The sequence below is a fragment of the Pristiophorus japonicus genome, unplaced genomic scaffold (assembly GCF_044704955.1).
Source record: "Pristiophorus japonicus isolate sPriJap1 unplaced genomic scaffold, sPriJap1.hap1 HAP1_SCAFFOLD_82, whole genome shotgun sequence".
Taxonomy (NCBI): domain Eukaryota; kingdom Metazoa; phylum Chordata; class Chondrichthyes; family Pristiophoridae; genus Pristiophorus; species Pristiophorus japonicus.
Window position 1 is genome coordinate 271422 of NW_027254740.1, and position 19682 is coordinate 291103.

A 19682-nucleotide genomic window follows, 5' to 3' on the forward strand; every position below is an offset into this window, starting at 1 on the left:
TGGCGAGATCACCAGAACCAAAGGTCCAGACTTCACCTTCCGGGCCAAGGCAGAACTCCAAGTGAAGCAAATCGTCGAGAAAAGTGAATTCCCGGCGTCTGTGGCTGTAGCTGAGAAGGAAAGATCACCACAGCCTCACTGGAGGAGAGCGAGATGATGGCGGCCGCACCTCGAGGCGAAGAGCCTAAAATCAGAATGGCCACGACCAGACCACGAGGGGCAGCTTTGGAGGAGCGACACGTTTTAACGAGCGGCGAAGCGGATTGGAAGGCCCCCTTCAAGGAGACTGGTAACCGAAAGAATTTAAAGGGACAGTTTCACTGTAAAGATGACAAGGACTTTAAAGTTAAAAATGCAGTTAGCAAATGCAGGTATGATAATGTAACGTTGAATTGTGATGCCGGAGTAACTGATGAGAAAATGTAATTAATGCTTGTGTAAGTGATGTTGAGGACAAGTTTGTAACGCTTAATGATGATGATAGAAATTTAAAAATGCCAAATGCAAACATGTGTGGAGAGACCAAGATACAAGAAATTTATGTAAATGCTGTAAGTGACAATGTAAAGAGAGAAAGCAGTGTAGATTGGTCTATGTATGATAGGAGCCAATGTGTCATGTATACAAGAAGTATACTGTTAAAGGACACCGGGTTCAACAGGGACAATGTTTATGCCAGCGGAATTCTCCAATGGGAGATCCCCAGGTCCAGCGCGCTACCTGACCATGTAGTCTGGACTTTTGGGACAAATGTGATGCCCCAGGAAGGGCTCACACGCACACAGTGTGTACAGACCCACTGCAGGGACAGGGACAGTGGTCAATGGGCAGCACAGCCACCAATACTGGCAACCTGCCCCAGATCGGCCCTACACACCCTGGTCACCAGGGCTAACACCAGGAGCGAGAGGCCAGTACCCTCCAGCTTTCCTGGCAGACCCTGGAATGAGCAGACTTTCATCACAAACGGAGGACAAGGAGCCGACACAGCCCTGTGGCCCTGCGCACCACCATCATCATCCATCATCATCGGCAGTCCCTCGAATCCAGGATGACTTGCTTCCACGTCAAAAAGTTCACAGGTGTTTCAATGAAGCACCTAAAATTCCAGGTCCGAACTAAACCTTAAAATGTGGACGATGCCTGTGCGTGGATTTTTTTAAAGTGTGATGGCCGTTGCACTCCAGCCACCCCACAGGCTAAACAGAGCTAGGTCTTGGTCCAGTGGCAAGGATTAACCAAGACTAACTAGAGACCAGTTCTGCTGCACAAATCGTCGTGTGGGCTGGTCCATGCTGCCCCTGGGCCCTCGCCTCTCCTGGGCCCCGATCATATCCCTCTGCAATCTCTCGCCACTCCTTTGCCCCAACCTCACTGGTCCTGCAGTAACTGCCAATGCTCCAATCAACGACCTGGACATTGGTGACGTCACTCTGCACTGCCGTTGCTCTCCTGCTCCAGAAAGTGCTGCTCCCAGGAGTGGTATAACGCCACACTGCTCGTTCCGCTCCCCGGCCTGGTCCGCTGGTGCTCACAGGCCGGGGGCCGCTTAGCCTACTGGGCCACGCCTCCACGCTGCTCCTTCCGCTCCCCGGCCTGCTCCGATGGTACTCTCAGGCCAGGGGCCGCTCAGCCGACTGGACCAGGTGCCACACTGCTCCTTCCGCTCCCCGGCCTGCTCCGGTACTCTCAGGCCAGGGGCCGCTCAGCCTACTGGGCCAGGCCTCGACACTGCTCCTTCCGCTCTCCGGCCTGCTCCGATGGTGCTCTCAGGCCAGGGGCCGCTCAGCCTACTGGGCCAGGCCTCCACACTGTTCCTTCCGCTCCCCGGCCTGCTCCGATGGTACTCTCAGGCCAGGGGCCGCTCAGCCTACTGGGCAAGGTGCCACACTGCTCCTTCCGCTCCCCGGCCTGCTCCGAATGTACTCGCAGGCTGCGGGCCGCTCAGCCTGCATTAATGCATACAGTCCGCACAACATGCACCCTCGGCTGCTTATCCCTGCCCACCACCACACACTTACCCACTCTACAGAGTATGTACCCTACCCACTGCAGCACTGGCACCCCCACTGAGGGATCCCACAAAAGTGACACCACATGGTCTGTGCGTGAGGGGGAAATGTATGAGGCCAGCTTCATGCACAGGAATCACACCTGGCACCAACACAGCCCTCACCAAAAGCTCCCACAGCCCACTACTGATTACATCACCACCTTCACCCTGCAAAGACATTACCTGTACACCAGAGGGTGCTGCTGCTGGAGACCTAAGGGTCACCTGCACCCTGTAGGTAACCCAGTATAAAAGTGCGCTCACCTCTTGGTGTCCTCTCCCTCGGAGCTGCAATAAAGGACTAGTCTTCACAGTTTAAGTCCCATATCACTGCCTCGTGGAGTCATTAAAAGAGTGTCTACATACAATACAGACCAATGCAGTCTTTCCTCCTTGCTCCTTCGAAATTCACATCGCATTCGTGCCACATAAAACTGTTTGTAGCAAATGGTATTTTTGTTAAGACATAGATGACCTGGAAGAGGGAACGGAGTGTAGTTTAACAGAATTTGCAGATGACACAAAGATTAGTGGGAAAGTGGGTTGTGCTGAGGACACAGAGAGGCTGTAAAAGATTTAGATAGGTTAAACGAATGGGCTAAGGTTTGGCAGATGGAATACAATGTCAGAAAAAGTGAGGTCATCCACCTTGGAAATAAAACAGTAAAACGGAATATTATTTGAATGGGGAGAAATTACAACATGCTGCGGTGCACAGGGACCTGGGGCTACTTGTGCATGAATCCCAAAATGTTAGTTTGCAGGTGCAGCAGGTAATCAGGGAGGCGAATGGAATGTTGGCCTTCATTGCGAGAGGGATGGAGTACAAAAGCAACGAGGTCCTGCTGCAAATTTACAGCGTATTAGTGAGGCCGCACCTGGAGTACTGCGTGCAGTTTTGGTCACCTTCCTGAAGGAAGGATATACTAGCTTTGGAGTGTGTACAGAGACGATTCACTAGGCTGATTCCGGAGATGAGAGGGTTAACTGATGATGATAGATTGAGCAGGCTGGGTCTTTACTCGTTGGAGTTCGGAAGGATGAGGGGTGATCTTATAGAGACATTTAAAATAATGAAAGGAATAGACAAGATAGAGGGAGAGAGGGTGTTTCCACTGGTCGGGGAGACTAGAACTAGGGGGCACAGCCTATGGGGAGCCAATTTAAAACCGAGTTGAGAAGGAATTTCTTCTCCCAGAGGGTTGTGAATCTCTGCCCAAGGAAGCAGTTGAGGCTAGCTCATTGAATTTATTCAAATCACAGATATATATATTTTTAACCAAAAAGGGAGTTAAGGGTTACAGGGAGCAGGCGGGTAAGTGGAGCTGAGTCCACGGCCAGATCAGCCATGATCTTGTTGAATGGCGGAGCAGGCTCGAGGGGCTAGATGGCCTACTCCTGTTCCTATTTCTTATGTTCTTATGAAAGACATGTCCGCTCAACTACAGTAGTAAGTGCGGGTAGGCATCCACTTAAATCTATTTCTCCCTGTCCTTTTCTCTGGTTTGTTCACGATCGGTGCCGGGTGAACATTTCATTTGTAGTATTTTTCCTGAACTGCAGCCATTTGCACATCTCTGTGGGACAGAAGCGTTCTGTCCAACCGTTCCTGCTGATGACCATTAACGGGAACAGGCCGCCAGTTCATCGTTTATCAGCAGACTAAGAAATAGAAATAAACAGAAAGATGTGCCTCATCGCCACCGCGGCAAAGAAGCAATGGAAGTTATTCCAAATAATTCGCAACCCTTGGGATTCTGTATGAATTTGTTTCATTATAAATATTGGATGAAATGTAATGAAAAACCGGAACAGCATTCGAACATGGACCAAACCCGCTACCTTGGCGCTAATAGCCCCATGCTCAAAGCAACTGAGCTAACCGGTCACACCGTGTAACGAATGTGTGTTTCCGGTACACACTGGGTGATAGATTTACTGCACAAACATTGAACAAGTCACATCGCGTACACATTGTTCACTGTTCATGTACAAAACTGGGCAGAGTGTAAACAAAAAGTAACAGTAAAAGAGCGCTGAATCTAACAGAATTCATTTTGAAAATTATCACACAACCGCTGAACAGCCTGTCCCTCAAGTATTGTCCACATATAAAACCAGCCTTTCCCCTTAAATTTGAAGAGAACACAAAATAACCAGAAATTGCCGAAACCCAAGATTTGGGTCCTTTAGATCTTCAGCCTAACGCTCTCCCAACTTAGCTTTTTCGGCCCGAAAGCAAATGAAGCAAAACTTTCTCACACTTTTTTGAAAGAAAACCTAACCCCGGGAGGAATTGCCCCGCCCACTCAGGCCTCACTTGGGGGCAATGGGTCCCAAACTGATATCGGAGCTCAGGTTGTGTTAATGTAATGTATAATGTTAATGAAAATCTTAACGTTCAGGTTAAGTTATCATTGCCCACGGCCCAGGCAGTATCTGATGCCAGTCTTGCACACGTTGCTTAGTTCAAAATGTGTACTTTTCTGCACTGGCAATGAATTGACTGATCGTTGTGCTGTGAGCAGCTAGGTTTGTTAGGGTGATGCCGCGCCAGGACCTGCATGGAAGCCAAATGATAATTGTGATTGTTTTCACACTGCAGTTAAATATTGGCAAAACTTACAGTGTTAATCAATAATTCTAGTTCCATATGCTGATTTAATGTTCTGCTGAAGTGTTCATAAAGATGCAAAGCTCACCAGGCTACATCTCACAGTATTGAAGACACAGTGAAATATGCTAATGTGTTTATTCAAATTTCAGAATATAAAATTTTAGTAAAATTCCCCGTTCTTTTGATGGCACTGATGGGTTGTGAAACGGAGACGGGCCGAAGTCACACTGAGCCGCACTGAATTCGAGCCAAAGTGAAATTATAACAGGTTCAGTCCTTAGCAGTGAGATGCTGAAGAGAGATAAGAGTCGTGAAACAAGGAGAGTTAACGATACTGATGTTGAATCTCCTTGAGATCAAACACACCATGAAGTTTCTGCTGGGGAATTCAGATCTGGGAAATCGCCTGAGAAACTTAAACATAGACATACAGCGAGCCAATGTGCAATACAGGAAGGGCCAGGTCAAATGAATATCTTAGTGTTCAGGATAAGCCCGTAGCCCAGGCATTCTCTGATTACAGCGTTGCAGAAGTAACTAAGATTACAATGTTGAATGTTTCCACACTGGCAATGCATTGATTAATAGCCGTGCTGTGATAAGCGAGAGTGATGTGGTGCAAAAAGGTACATGGAAGACTAATGATGGACATGGTTAGAAACATTTACAGCATCGATAAGCAATTATAGTTCCATTTGTTGAGAGAGATCTAGTCATTTACTGCTGACTTTGAAACAGCAAGCACAGAAGTATTTTGTATCGTTGCAATGAATGATGCGATGCTGAAGGTTGGGGCAGCAGCACTGTGTTGAGCTGCAAATTTGTTCAGGAGCAGCCGTTTACCTTGCAGTTCAAACAGCCCAAAATACACTGTTCCCTGACCGGGAAGCAAACCCTGAGCGCGAACAGTGAAAGTGGAAATCCTAGCCACTAGACCACCAGGGAAGCTGCTGCAAGTGACTTTGCCAGCAAGCAGACAAACGCAGTCTTTCCTCCTTGCTGCTTCGAAATTCACATCACATTCGTGACAGGCAAAACCGTTCGTAGCAATTGGCAATTTTGCTGAGAAAAAGAAAGGCATGTCCGCGCAACCACAGCATTGAGTTCTGGTAGGCATCCACTGAAATCTATTTCATTCTGTCCTTTTCTCTGGGTTGTTCACTCTCGGTGCCGGGTGAACATTTCATTTGGTGTATTTGTCCTGAACTGAAGCCTTTTGCTTATCTCTGGGCACAGAACCGTTCTCTCTGTCCGTTCCTGCTGAGGACCATTTACGGGAACAGGCCGCCAGTTTATTGTTTATCAGCAGACCAAGAAATACAAATAAACAGAAAGATGTGCCTCTCCACCCCGGCGGCAAAAAGCATTGGATGTTATTCCAAATATTGTCCAACCCTTGGGATTTTTTATAGATTTGTTTAATTATAAAGATTGGATTTTAAATGTTATGAAAAACCGAAAAAAAAATCAATTGCATTCAAATGGCCCCTACAGGGATCAATCCAGCGACCTTAGTGTTCAGTAGCACCATGCTCTATGCCACTAAGCTAACTAACCACAAAGTGCGTTGAACGTGTGTGAAAACCCAGCCTGAGGGGATCGTGTTTCCGGCTCACACTGGGTGACAGAGTTAGTGCATAAACATTGAACACATCACATCGCTTAAACATTTTTCACTGTTCATATTCAAAACTGAGCAGAGTGTGAATAGAAAGTAACAGAAAAAGAGCGCTGCATCGAACAAAATTCATTTTGAAAATTATCATGGAACCGCTGAACAGCCCATCCCTCACGCAGTGTCCCCATACAAAACCAGCCTCTCCCCTAAAAATAAAATAATCAAAAATGGCCAAAACCCGAAATTGAAGCAGTATTTTTTGGTCTTAAAACTAACGCTCTCCAAACTGAGCTATATCAGCCTGCAAGGAAGTGAACCAGAATTTTCTCACACCTTTTTGAAAGAAAACCTAACCCCTGAAGGAATTATCTCGCCCACTCAGTCCTCACTTCGGGGCGATGGGTCCCAAACAGATCTCGGAGATCAGATTGTGTTAATGTAATGTATAATGATAATGAAAATCATAACGCTCAAATAAAGTTATCACTGCCCACGGCCCAAGCACTTTCTGATTCCAGTCTTGCCCACGTTGCTAAGTTCAAAATGTGCATGTTTGTACACTGGCTATGAATTGCCTGATAGCTGTGCTGTGATGAGCAAGGTGTGTTAGGGTGATGCAGCGCCAAAACGTGCATGATAATTGTGATTGTTCTCACACTGCAGTTAAATGTTGGCAAAACTTACAGTGTCAATCAGCAATTCTAGTTCCATCTGTTGATTTAATGTTCTGCTGAAATGTTCACAAAGATACAAAGCTTGCACACCAGGCTTGTGTTATGAAGTGTTCATAAAGATACAACGTTTGTACACCAGGCTAGATCTCACTGTGTCAAATACACAGTGAATTACATCAAACACTGCATGAATTCAGAGCTGGGAAATCGCCTGCGAATCCTAAACATAGGCACACAGTGAGTCAATGCTAAATACAGGAGGGGCCCAGGCCTGATGAATATCTTAATGCTCAGGATAAGTTATCACTGCCCATGGCCCAAGCGCTCCCTGATTACAGTTTTGCACACGTTGCTAAGTTTAAAATGTTGCATTTTTTCACACTGGCATTGCACTGACTGACAGCCATGCTGTGATAAGTGAGTGTGTAGCGCAAAAAGGTACATGGATGTCTAATGATAACCATGATTGATCTGACACTTGCAGTCAAATGTTTGCAACATTTACAGTGTCAATCGGCAGTTCTAGTTCCATACGTTGAGAGAAGTCTAGTCATTTACTGCTGACTTTAAAACAACAGGCATAGAAGTGTATTTTGTATCACTGCAACGAATGTTGCGCTGTTCATGGCTGGGGCAAGCTGTAAATTGGTTCAGGGGCGGCCAATTACCTTGCATTTCAAACAGCCCAAAATACACTGAGCCGCACTGACCCCGAGCCAACGTGAAATTATAAAAAAATTCAGTCTTTAGCAGCGAGAAGCTGCATAGAGATAATTGTCGCAAATCAAGGAGAGATTTTCTGATGCTGATGTTGAATCTCATTTATATTATACACTCCATGAAGTCTTTGTTGGGGGACTCACAGCTGAGGAATCGCCCAACAAAGCAGCTTAAACATGTGAAACTACAACCTCAGTCTCTGCTCCCTGTCTGTCATTGCAGGGAGACAGCTACTGGCTCTGCCCCAGGGGCTCAGCTTGTGTGGAGAGTTTGTACATCTCACTCAGTGTGGTACTGAGCTCCACACATCAGAAAGCGATCAGGTTCCTTCCTCCGTCTTACACATCTTAGTTTATTAAACCCAGTGTGGTACTGAGATCCACACAGAGCAGAGAAAGCCCAGACTCCATCCCCACCTGTGGTATGTTACTCTATCTCACCCAGTGTGGTAATGAGACCCACACAGAGCAGGGAAAGCCCAGGCTCCATCCCCACCTGTGGTATGTTACTCTATCACCCAGTGTGGTACTGAGACCCACACAGAGCAGGGAAAGCCCAGACTCACTCCCCACCTGTGGTATGTTACTCTATCTCACCCAGTGTGGTACTGAGACCCACACAGAGCAGGGAAAGCCCAGACTCACTCCCCACCTGTGGTATGTTACTGTATCACCCAGTGTGGTACTGAGACCCACACAGAGCAGCGAAAGCCCAGACTCACTCCCCACCTGTGATATGTTACTCTATGACCCAGTGTGGTACTGAGACCCACACAGAGCACGGAAAGCCCAGACTCGATCCCCACCTGTGGTATGTTAATCTATCTCACCCAGTGTGGTACTGAGACCCACACAGAGCAGGGAAAGCCCAGACTACATCCCCACCTGTGGCATGTTACTCTATCTCACCCAGTGTGGTACTGAGACCCACACAGAGCAGTGAAAGCCCAGACTCCATTCCCACCTTGGTATGTTACTCTATCTCACCCAGTGTGGTACTGAGACCCACACAGAGCAGCGAAAGCCCAGACTCACTCCCCACCTGTGATATGTTATTCTATGACCCAGTGTGGTACTGAGACCCACACAGAGCACGGAAAGCCCAGACTCCATCCCCACCTGTGGTATGTTAATCTATCTCACCCAGTGTGGTACTGAGCCCCACACAGAGCAGCGAAAGCCCAGGCTCCATCCCCACCTGTGGTATGTTACTCTATCACCCAGTGTGGTACTGAGACCCACACAGAGCAGGGAAAGCCCAGACTACATCCCCACCTGTGGTATGTTACTCGATCTCACCCAGTGTGGTACTGAGACCCACACAGAGCAGGCAAAGCCCAGGCTCCATCCCCACCTGTGGTATGTTACTCTATGACCCAGTGTGGTACTGAGACCCACACAGAGCAGGGAAAGCCCAGACTCACTCCCCACCTGTGGTATGTTACTCTATGACCCAGTGTGGTACTGAGACCCACACAGAGCACGGAAAGCCCAGACTCCATCCCCACCTGTGGTATGTTACTCTATCACCCAGTGTGGTACTGAGCCCCACACAGAGAAGGGAAAGCCCAGACTCACTCCCCACCTGTGGTATGTTACTCTATCACCCAGTGTGGTACTGAGACCCACACAGAGCAGGGAAAGTCCAGTCTCGAACCCCACCTGTGGTATGATACTCTCTCTCACCCAGTGTGGTACTGTGCCCCACACAGAGCAGGGAAAGCCCAGACTCCATCCCCACCTGTGGTATGTTACTCTATCTCACCCAGTGTGGTACTGAGACCCACACAGAGCAGGGAAAGCCCAGACTCCATCCCCACCTGTGGTATGTTACTCTATCTCACCCAGTGTGGTACTGAGACCCACACAGAGCAGGGAAAGCCCAGACTCCATCCCCACCTGTGGTATGTTACACTATCACCCAGTGTGGTACTGAGACCCACACAGAGCACGGAAAGCCCAGACTCCATCCCCACCTGTGGTATTTTACTCTATCACCCAGTGTGGTACTGAGACCCACACAGAGCAGGGAAAGCCCAGACTCCATTCTCACCTGTGGTATGTTACTCTATCACCCAGTGTGGTAATGAGACCCACACAGAGCAGGGAAAGCCCAGACTCACTCCTCACCTGTGGTATGTTACTCTATCACCCAGTGTGGTACTGAGACCCACACAGAGAAAGGAAAGCCCAGACTCACTCCCCACCTGTGGTATGTTACTCTATCTCACCCAGTGTGGTACTGAGACCCACACAGAGCAGGGAAAGTGCAGTCTCCAACCCCACCTGTGGATTGTTACTCTATCTCACCCAGTGTGGTACTGAGACCAACACAGAGCAGGGAAAGCCCAGCCTACATCTTCACCTGTGGTATGTTACTCTATCTCACCCAGTGTGGTACTGAGACCCACACAGAGCAGGGAAAGCCCAGACTCACTCCCCACCTGTGGTATGTTACTGTATCACCCAGTGTGGTACTGAGACCCACACAGAGCAGCGAAAGCCCAGACTCACTCCCCACCTGTGATATGTTACTCTATGACCCAGTGTGGTACTGAGACCCACACAGAGCACGGAAAGCCCAGACTCGATCCCCACCTGTGGTATGTTAATCTATCTCACCCAGTGTGGTACTGAGACCCACACAGAGCAGGGAAAGCCCAGACTACATCCCCACCTGTGGTATGTTACTCTATCTCACCCAGTGTGGTACTGAGACCCACACAGAGCAGTGAAAGCCCAGACTCCATTCCCACCTTGGTATGTTACTCTATCTCACCCAGTGTGGTACTGAGACCCACACAGAGCAGCGAAAGCCCAGACTCACTCCCCACCTGTGATATGTTATTCTATGACCCAGTGTGGTACTGAGACCCACACAGAGCACGGAAAGCCCAGACTCCATCCCCACCTGTGGTATGTTAATCTATCTCACCCAGTGTGGTACTGAGCCCCACACAGAGCAGCGAAAGCCCAGGCTCCATCCCCACCTGTGGTATGTTACTCTATCACCCAGTGTGGTACTGAGACCCACACAGAGCAGGGAAAGCCCAGACTACATCCCCACCTGTGGTATGTTACTCGATCTCACCCAGTGTGGTACTGAGACCCACACAGAGCAGGCAAAGCCCAGGCTCCATCCCCACCTGTGGTATGTTACTCTATGACCCAATGTGGTACTGAGACCCACACAGAGCAGGGAAAGCCCAGACTCACTCCCCACCTGTGGTATGTTACTCTATGACCCAGTGTGGTACTGAGACCCACAGAGAGCACGGAAAGCCCAGACTCCATCCCCACCTGTGGTATGTTACTCTATCACCCAGTGTGGTACTGAGCCCCACACAGAGAAGGGAAAGCCCAGACTCACTCCCCACCTGTGGTATGTTACTCTATCACCCAGTGTGGTACTGAGACCCACACAGAGCACGGAAAGTCCAGTCTCGAACCCCACCTGTGGTATGATACTCTCTCTCACCCAGTGTGGTACTGTGCCCCACACAGAGCAGGGAAAGCCCAGACTCCATCCCCACCTGTGGTATGTTACTCTATCTCACCCAGTGTGGTACTGAGACCCACACAGAGCAGGGAAAGCCCAGACTCCATCCCCACCTGTGGTATGTTACTCTATCTCACCCAGTGTGGTACTGAGACCCACACAGAGCAGGGAAAGCCCAGACTCCATCCCCACCTGTGGTATGTTACACTATCACCCAGTGTGGTACTGAGACCCACACAGAGCACGGAAAGCCCAGACTCCATCCCCACCTGTGGTATGTTACTCTATCACCCAGTGTGGTACTGAGACCCACACAGAGCAGGGAAAGCCCAGACTCCATTCTCACCTGTGGTATGTTACTCTATCACCCAGTGTGGTAATGAGACCCACACAGAGCAGGGAAAGCCCAGACTCACTCCTCACCTGTGGTATGTTACTGTATCACCCAGTGTGGTACTGAGACCCACACAGAGAAAGGAAAGCCCAGACTCACTCCCCACCTGTGGTATGTTACTCTATCTCACCCAGTGTGGTACTGAGACCCACACAGAGCAGGGAAAGTCCAGTCTCCAACCCCACCTGTGGTTTGTTACTCTATCTCACCCAGTGTGGTACTGAGACCAACACAGAGCAGGGAAAGCCCAGGCTACATCTTCACCTGTGGTATGTTACTCCATCACCCAGGGTGGTACTGAGACCCACACAGAGCAGGGAAAGCCCAGACTCCATCCCCACCTGTGGTATGTTACTGTATCACCCAGTGTGGTACTGAGACCCACTCAGAGCAGGGAAAGTCCAGTCTCCAACCCCACCTGTGGTATGATACTCGCACTCACCCAGTGTGGTACTGATACCCACACAGAGCAGGGAAAGCCCAGATTCAATCCCCACCTGTGGTATGTTACTCTATCTCACCCAGTGTGGTACTGAAACCCACACAGAGCAGGGAAAGCCCAGACTCACTCCCCACCTGTGGTATGTTACTCTATCTCACCCAGTGTAGTACTGAGACCCACACAGAGCAAGGAAAGCCCAGATTCACTCCTCACCTGTGGTATGTTACTGTATCTCACCCAGTGTGGTACTGAGACCCACACAGAGCAGGGAAAGCCCAGGCTACATCCTCACCTGTGGTATGTTACTCCATCACCCAGTGTGGTACTGAGACCCACACAGAGCAGGGAAAGCCCAGGCTCACAACTCACCTGTAGTATGTTACTGTATCACCCAGTGTGGTACTGAGACCCACACAGAGCACGGAAAGCCCAGACTCGATCCCCACCTGTGGTATGTTAATCTATCTCACCCAGTGTGGTACTGAGACCCACACAGAGCAGGGAAAGCCCAGACTACATCCCCACCTGTGGTATGTTACTCTATCTCACCCAGTGTGGTACTGAGACCCACACAGAGCAGTGAAAGCCCAGACTCCATTCCCACCTTGGTATGTTACTCTATCTCACCCAGTGTGGTACTGAGACCCACACAGAGCAGCGAAAGCCCAGACTCACTCCCCACCTGTGATATGTTATTCTATGACCCAGTGTGGTACTGAGACCCACACAGAGCACGGAAAGACCAGACTCCATCCCCACCTGTGGTATGTTAATCTATCTCACCCAGTGTGGTACTGAGACCCACACAGAGCAGGGAAAGCCCAGACTACATCCCCACCTGTGGTATGTTACTCGATCTCACCCAGTGTGGTACTGAGACCCACACAGAGCAGGCAAAGCCCAGGCTCCATCCCCACCTGTGGTATGTTACTCTATGACCCAATGTGGTACTGAGACCCACACATAGCAGGGAAAGCCCAGACTCACTCCCCACCTGTGGTATGTTACTCTATGACCCAGTGTGGTACTGAGACCCACACAGAGCACGGAAAGCCCAGACTCCATCCCCACCTGTGGTATGTTACTCTATCACCCAGTGTGGTACTGAGCCCCACACAGAGAAGGGAAAGCCCAGACTCACTCCCCACCTGTGGTATGTTACTCTATCACCCAGTGTGGTACTGAGACCCACACAGAGCAGGGAAAGTCCAGTCTCGAACCCCACCTGTGGTATGATACTCTCTCTCACCCAGTGTGGTACTGTGCCCCACACAGAGCAGGGAAAGCCCAGACTCCATCCCCACCTGTGGTATGTTACTCTATCTCACCCAGTGTGGTACTGAGACCCACACAGAGCAGGGAAAGCCCAGACTCCATCCCCACCTGTGGTATGTTACTCTATCTCACCCAGTGTGGTACTGAGACCCACACAGAGCAGGGAAAGCCCAGACTCCATCCCCACCTGTGGTATGTTACACTATCACCCAGTGTGGTACTGAGACCCACACAGAGCACGGAAAGCCCAGACTCCATCCCCACCTGTGGTATGTTACTCTATCACCCAGTGTGGTACTGAGACCCACACAGAGCAGGGAAAGCCCAGACTCCATTCTCACCTGTGGTATGTTACTCTATCACCCAGTGTGGTAATGAGACCCACACAGAGCAGGGAAAGCCCAGACTCACTCCTCACCTGTGGTATGTTACTGTATCACCCAGTGTGGTACTGAGACCCACACAGAGAAAGGAAAGCCCAGACTCACTCCCCACCTGTGGTATGTTACTCTATCTCACCCAGTGTGGTACTGAGACCCACACAGAGCAGGGAAAGTCCAGTCTCCAACCCCACCTGTGGTTTGTTACTCTATCTCACCCAGTGTGGTACTGAGACCAACACAGAGCAGGGAAAGCCCAGGCTACATCTTCACCTGTGGTATGTTACTCCATCACCCAGGGTGGTACTGAGACCCACACAGAGCAGGGAAAGCCCAGACTCCATCCCCACCTGTGGTATGTTACTGTATCACCCAGTGTGGTACTGAGACCCACTCAGAGCAGGGAAAGTCCAGTCTCCAACCCCACCTGTGGTATGATACTCGCACTCACCCAGTGTGGTACTGATACCCACACAGAGCAGGGAAAGCCCAGATTCCATCCCCACCTGTGGTATGTTACTCTATCTCACCCAGTGTGGTACTGAAACCCACACAGAGCAGGGAAAGCCCAGACTCACTCCCCACCTGTGGTATGTTACTCTATCTCACCCAGTGTAGTACTGAGACCCACACAGAGCAAGGAAAGCCCAGATTCACTCCTCACCTGTGGTATGTTACTGTATCTCACCCAGTGTGGTACTGAGACCCACACAGAGCAGGGAAATCCCAGGCTACATCCTCACCTGTGGTATGTTACTCCATCACCCAGTGTGGTACTGAGCCCCACACAGAGAAGGGAAAGCCCAGACTCACTCCCCACCTGTGGTATGTTACTCTATCACCCAGTGTGGTACTGAGACCCACACAGAGCAGGGAAAGTCCAGTCTCGAACCCCACCTGTGGTATGATACTCTCTCTCACCCAGTGTGGTACTGTGCCCCACACAGAGCAGGGAAAGCCCAGACTCCATCCCCACCTGTGGTATGTTACTCTATCTCACCCAGTGTGGTACTGAGACCCACACAGAGCACGGAAAGCCCAGACTCCATCCCCACCTGTGGTATGTTACTCTATCTCACCCAGTGTGGTACTGAGACCCACACAGAGCAGGGAAAGCCCAGACTCCATCCCCACCTGTGGTATGTTACACTATCACCCAGTGTGGTACTGAGACCCACACAGAGCACGGAAAGCCCAGACTCCATCCCCACCTGTGGTATGTTACTCTATCACCCAGTGTGGTACTGAGACCCACACAGAGCAGGGAAAGCCCAGACTCCATTCTCACCTGTGGTATGTTACTCTATCACCCAGTGTGGTAATGAGACCCACACAGAGCAGGGAAAGCCCAGACTCACTCCTCACCTGTGGTATGTTACTGTATCACCCAGTGTGGTACTGAGACCCACACAGAGAAAGGAAAGCCCAGACTCACTCCCCACCTGTGGTATGTTACTCTATCTCACCCAGTGTGGTACTGAGACCCACACAGAGCAGGGAAAGTCCAGTCTCCAACCCCACCTGTGGTTTGTTACTCTATCTCACCCAGTGTGGTACTGAGACCAACACAGAGCAGGGAAAGCCCAGGCTACATCTTCACCTGTGGTATGTTACTCCATCACCCAGGGTGGTACTGAGACCCACACAGAGCAGGGAAAGCCCAGACTCCATCCCCACCTGTGGTATGTTACTGTATCACCCAGTGTGGTACTGAGACCCACTCAGAGCAGGGAAAGTCCAGTCTCCAACCCCACCTGTGGTATGATACTCGCACTCACCCAGTGTGGTACTGATACCCACACAGAGCAGGGAAAGCCCAGATTCCATCCCCACCTGTGGTATGTTACTCTATCTCACCCAGTGTGGTACTGAAACCCACACAGAGCAGGGAAAGCCCAGACTCACTCCCCACCTGTGTTATGTTACTCTATCTCACCCAGTGTAGTACTGAGACCCACACAGAGCAAGGAAAGCCCAGATTCACTCCTCACCTGTGGTATGTTACTGTATCTCACCCAGTGTGGTACTGAGACCCACACAGAGCAGGGAAAGCCCAGGCTACATCCTCACCTGTGGTATGTTACTCCATCACCCAGTGTGGTACTGAGACCCACACAGAGCAGGGAAAGCCCAGGCTCACAACTCACCTGTAGTATGTTACTGTATCACCCAGTGTGGTACTGAGACCCACACAGAGCAAGGAAAGCCCAGACACACTCCCCACCTGTGTTATGTTACTGTATCTCACCCAGTGTGGTACTGAGACCCACACAGAGCAGGGAAAGTCCAGTCTCCAACCCCACCTGTGGTTTGTTACTCTATCTCACCCAGTGTGGTACTGAGACCAACACAGAGCAGGGAAAGCCCAGGCTACATCCTCACCTGTGGTATGTTACTGTATCACCCAGTGTGGTACTGAGACCCACTCAGAGCAGGGAAAGTCCAGTCTCCAACCCCACCTGTGGTATGATACTCGCACTCACCCAGTGTGGTACTGATACCCACACAGAGCAGGGAAAGCCCAGATTCCATCCCCACCTGTGGTATGTTACTCTATCTCACCCAGTGTGGTACTGAAACCCACACAGAGCAGGGAAAGCCCAGACTCACTCCCCACCTGTGTTATGTTACTCTATCTCACCCAGTGTAGTACTGAGACCCACACAGAGCAAGGAAAGCCCAGATTCACTCCTCACCTGTGGTATGTTACTGTATCTCACCCAGTGTGGTACTGAGACCCACACAGAGCAGGGAAAGCCCAGGCTACATCCTCACCTGTGGTATGTTACTCCATCACCCAGTGTGGTACTGAGACCCACACAGAGCAGGGAAAGCCCAGGCTCACAACTCACCTGTAGTATGTTACTGTATCACCCAGTGTGGTACTGAGACCCACACAGAGCAAGGAAAGCCCAGACACACTCCCCACCTGTGTTATGTTACTGTATCTCACCCAGTGTGGTACTGAGACCCACACAGAGCAGGGAAAGTCCAGTCTCCAACCCCACCTGTGGTTTGTTACTCTATCTCACCCAGTGTGGTACTGAGACCAACACAGAGCAGGGAAAGCCCAGGCTACATCCTCACCTGTGGTATGTTACTGTATCACCCAGTGTGGTACTGAGACCCACACAGAGCAGGGAAAGTCCAGTCTCCAACCCCACCTGTGGTATGATACTCTCTCTCACCCAGTGTGGTACTGAGACCCACACAGAGCAGGGAAAGCCCAGACACACTCCCCACCTGTGGTATGTTACTCTATCACCCAGTGTGGTACTGAGACCCACACAGAGCAGGGAAAGCCCAGAATCCATCCCCACCTGTGGTATGTTACTGTATCACCCAGTGTGGTACTGAGACCCACACAAAGCAGGGAAAGTCCAGTCTCCTACCCCACCTGTGGTATGTTACTGTATCACCCAGTGTGGTACTGATACCCACACAGAGCAGGGAAAGTCCAGTCTCCAACCCCACCTGTGGTATGATACTCTCTCTCACCCAGTGCGGTACTGAGCCCCACACAGAGCAGGGGAAGCCCAGGCTCCATTCCCACCTGTGGTATGTTAGTCTATCTCACCCAGTGTGCTGCTGAGACCCACACAGAGCAGGGAAAGCCCAGACTCCATCCCCATCTGTGGTATGTTACTCTATCTCACCCAGTGTGATACTGAGACCCACACAGAGCAGAAAAAGCACAGACTCACTCCCCACCTGTGGTATGTTACTCTGACACCCAGTGTGGTACTGAGACCCACACAAAGCAGGGAAAGTCCAGTCTCCTACCCCACCTGTGGTATGTTACTGTATCACCCAGTGTGGTACTGATACCCACACAGAGAAGGGAAAGTCCAGTCTCCAACCCCACCTGTGGTATGATTCTCTCTCTCACCCAGTGCGGTACTGAGCCCCACACAGAGCAGGGGAAGCCCAGGCTCCATTCCCACCTGTGGTATGTTACTCTATCTCACCCAGTGTGGTACTGAGACCCACACAGAGCACGGAAAGCCCAGACTCCATCCCCACCTGTGGTATGTTACTCTATCACCCAGTGTGGTACTGAGACCCACACAGAGCAGGGAAAGCACAGAATCACTCCCAACCTGTGGTATGTTACTCTATCACCCAGTGTGGTACTGAGACCCACACAGAGCAGGGAAAGCCCAGACTCCATCCTCACCTGTGGTATGTTACTCTATCACCCAGTGTGGTAATGAGACCCACACAGAGCAGGGAAAGCACAGACTCACTCTCCACCTGTGGTATGTTACTGTATCACCCAGTGTGGTACTGAGACCACACAGAGCAGGGAAAGTCCAGTCTCCAACCCCACCTGTGGTATGATACTCTCTCTCACCCAGTGTGGTACTGAGACCCACACAGAGCAGGGAAAGCCCAGATTCCATCCCCACCTGTAGTTTGTTACTCTATCTCACCCAGTGTGGTACTGAGCCCCACACAGAGCAGGGAAATGCCCAGGCTCCATTCCCACCTGTGGTATGTTACTCTATCTCACCCAGTGTGGTACTGAGACCCACACAGAGCAGGGAAAGCCCAGACTCACTCCCCACCTGTTTTATGTTACTGTATCACCCAGTGTGGTACTGAGTCCCACACAGAGCAGGGAAAGCCCAGACTCACTCCCCACCTGTGGTATGTTACTCTATCATGCAGTGTGGTACTGAGACCCACACAGAGCAGGGAAAGCCCAGACTCCATCCCCACCTGTGGTACGTTACTCTATCACCCAGTGTGGTACTGAGACCCACACAGAGCAGGGAAAGGCCAGACTCACTCCCCACCTGTGGTATGTTACTGTATCACCCAGTGTGGTACTGAGACCCACACAGAGCAAGGAAAGCCCAGACTCACTCCCCACCTCTGGTATGTTACTGTGTCACCCAGTGTGGTACTGAGACCAACACAGAGCAGGGAAAGACCAGACTACATCCTCACCTGTGGTATGTTACTGTATCACCCAGTGTGGTACTGAGACCCACACAAAGCAGGGAAAGTCCAGTCTCCTACCCCACCTGTGGTATGTTACTGTATCACCCAGTGTGGTACTGATACCCACACAGAGCAGGGAAAGTCCAGTCTCCAACCCCACCTGTGGTATGATGCTCTCTCTCACCCAGTGTGGTACTGAGCCCCACACAGAGCAGGGGAAGCCCAGGCTCCATTCCCACCTGTGGTATGTTACTCTATCCCACCCAGTGTGCTGCTGAGACCCACACAGAGCAGGGAAAGCCCAGACTCCATCCCCATCTGTGGTATGTTACTCTATCTCACCCAGTGTGATACTGAGACCCACACAGAGCAGGGAAAGCACAGAATCACTCCCCACCTGTGGTATGTTACTCTATCACCCAGTGTGGTACTGAGACCCACACAGAGCAGGGAAAGCCCAGACTCCATCCTCACCTGTGGTATGTTACTCTATCACCCAGTGTGGTAATGAGACCCACACAGAGCAGGGAAAGCACAGACTCACTCTCCACCTGTGGTATGTTACTGTATCACCCAGTGTGGTACTGAGACCCACACAGAGCACGGAAAGTCCAGTCTCCAACCCCACCTGTGGTATGTTACTCCATCTCACCCAGTGTGGTACTGAGACCAACACAGAGCAGGGAAAGCCCAGGCTACATCCTCACCTGTGGTATGTTACTCTATCACCCAGTGTGGTACTGAGACCCACACAGAGCAGGGAAAGCCCAGACTCCATCCCCACCTGTGGTATGTTACTGTATCACCCAGTGTGGTACTGAGACCACACAGAGCAGGGAAAGTCCAGTCTCCAACCCCACCTGTGGTATGATACTCTCTCTCACCCAGTGTGGTACTGAGACCCACACAGAGCAGGGAAAGCCCAGATTCCATCCCCACCTGTAGTATGTTACTCTATCTCACCCAGTGTGGTACTGAGCCCCACACAGAGCAGGGAATGCCCAGGCTCCATTCCCACCTGTGGTATGTTACTCTATCTCACCCAGTGTGCTACTGAGACCCAC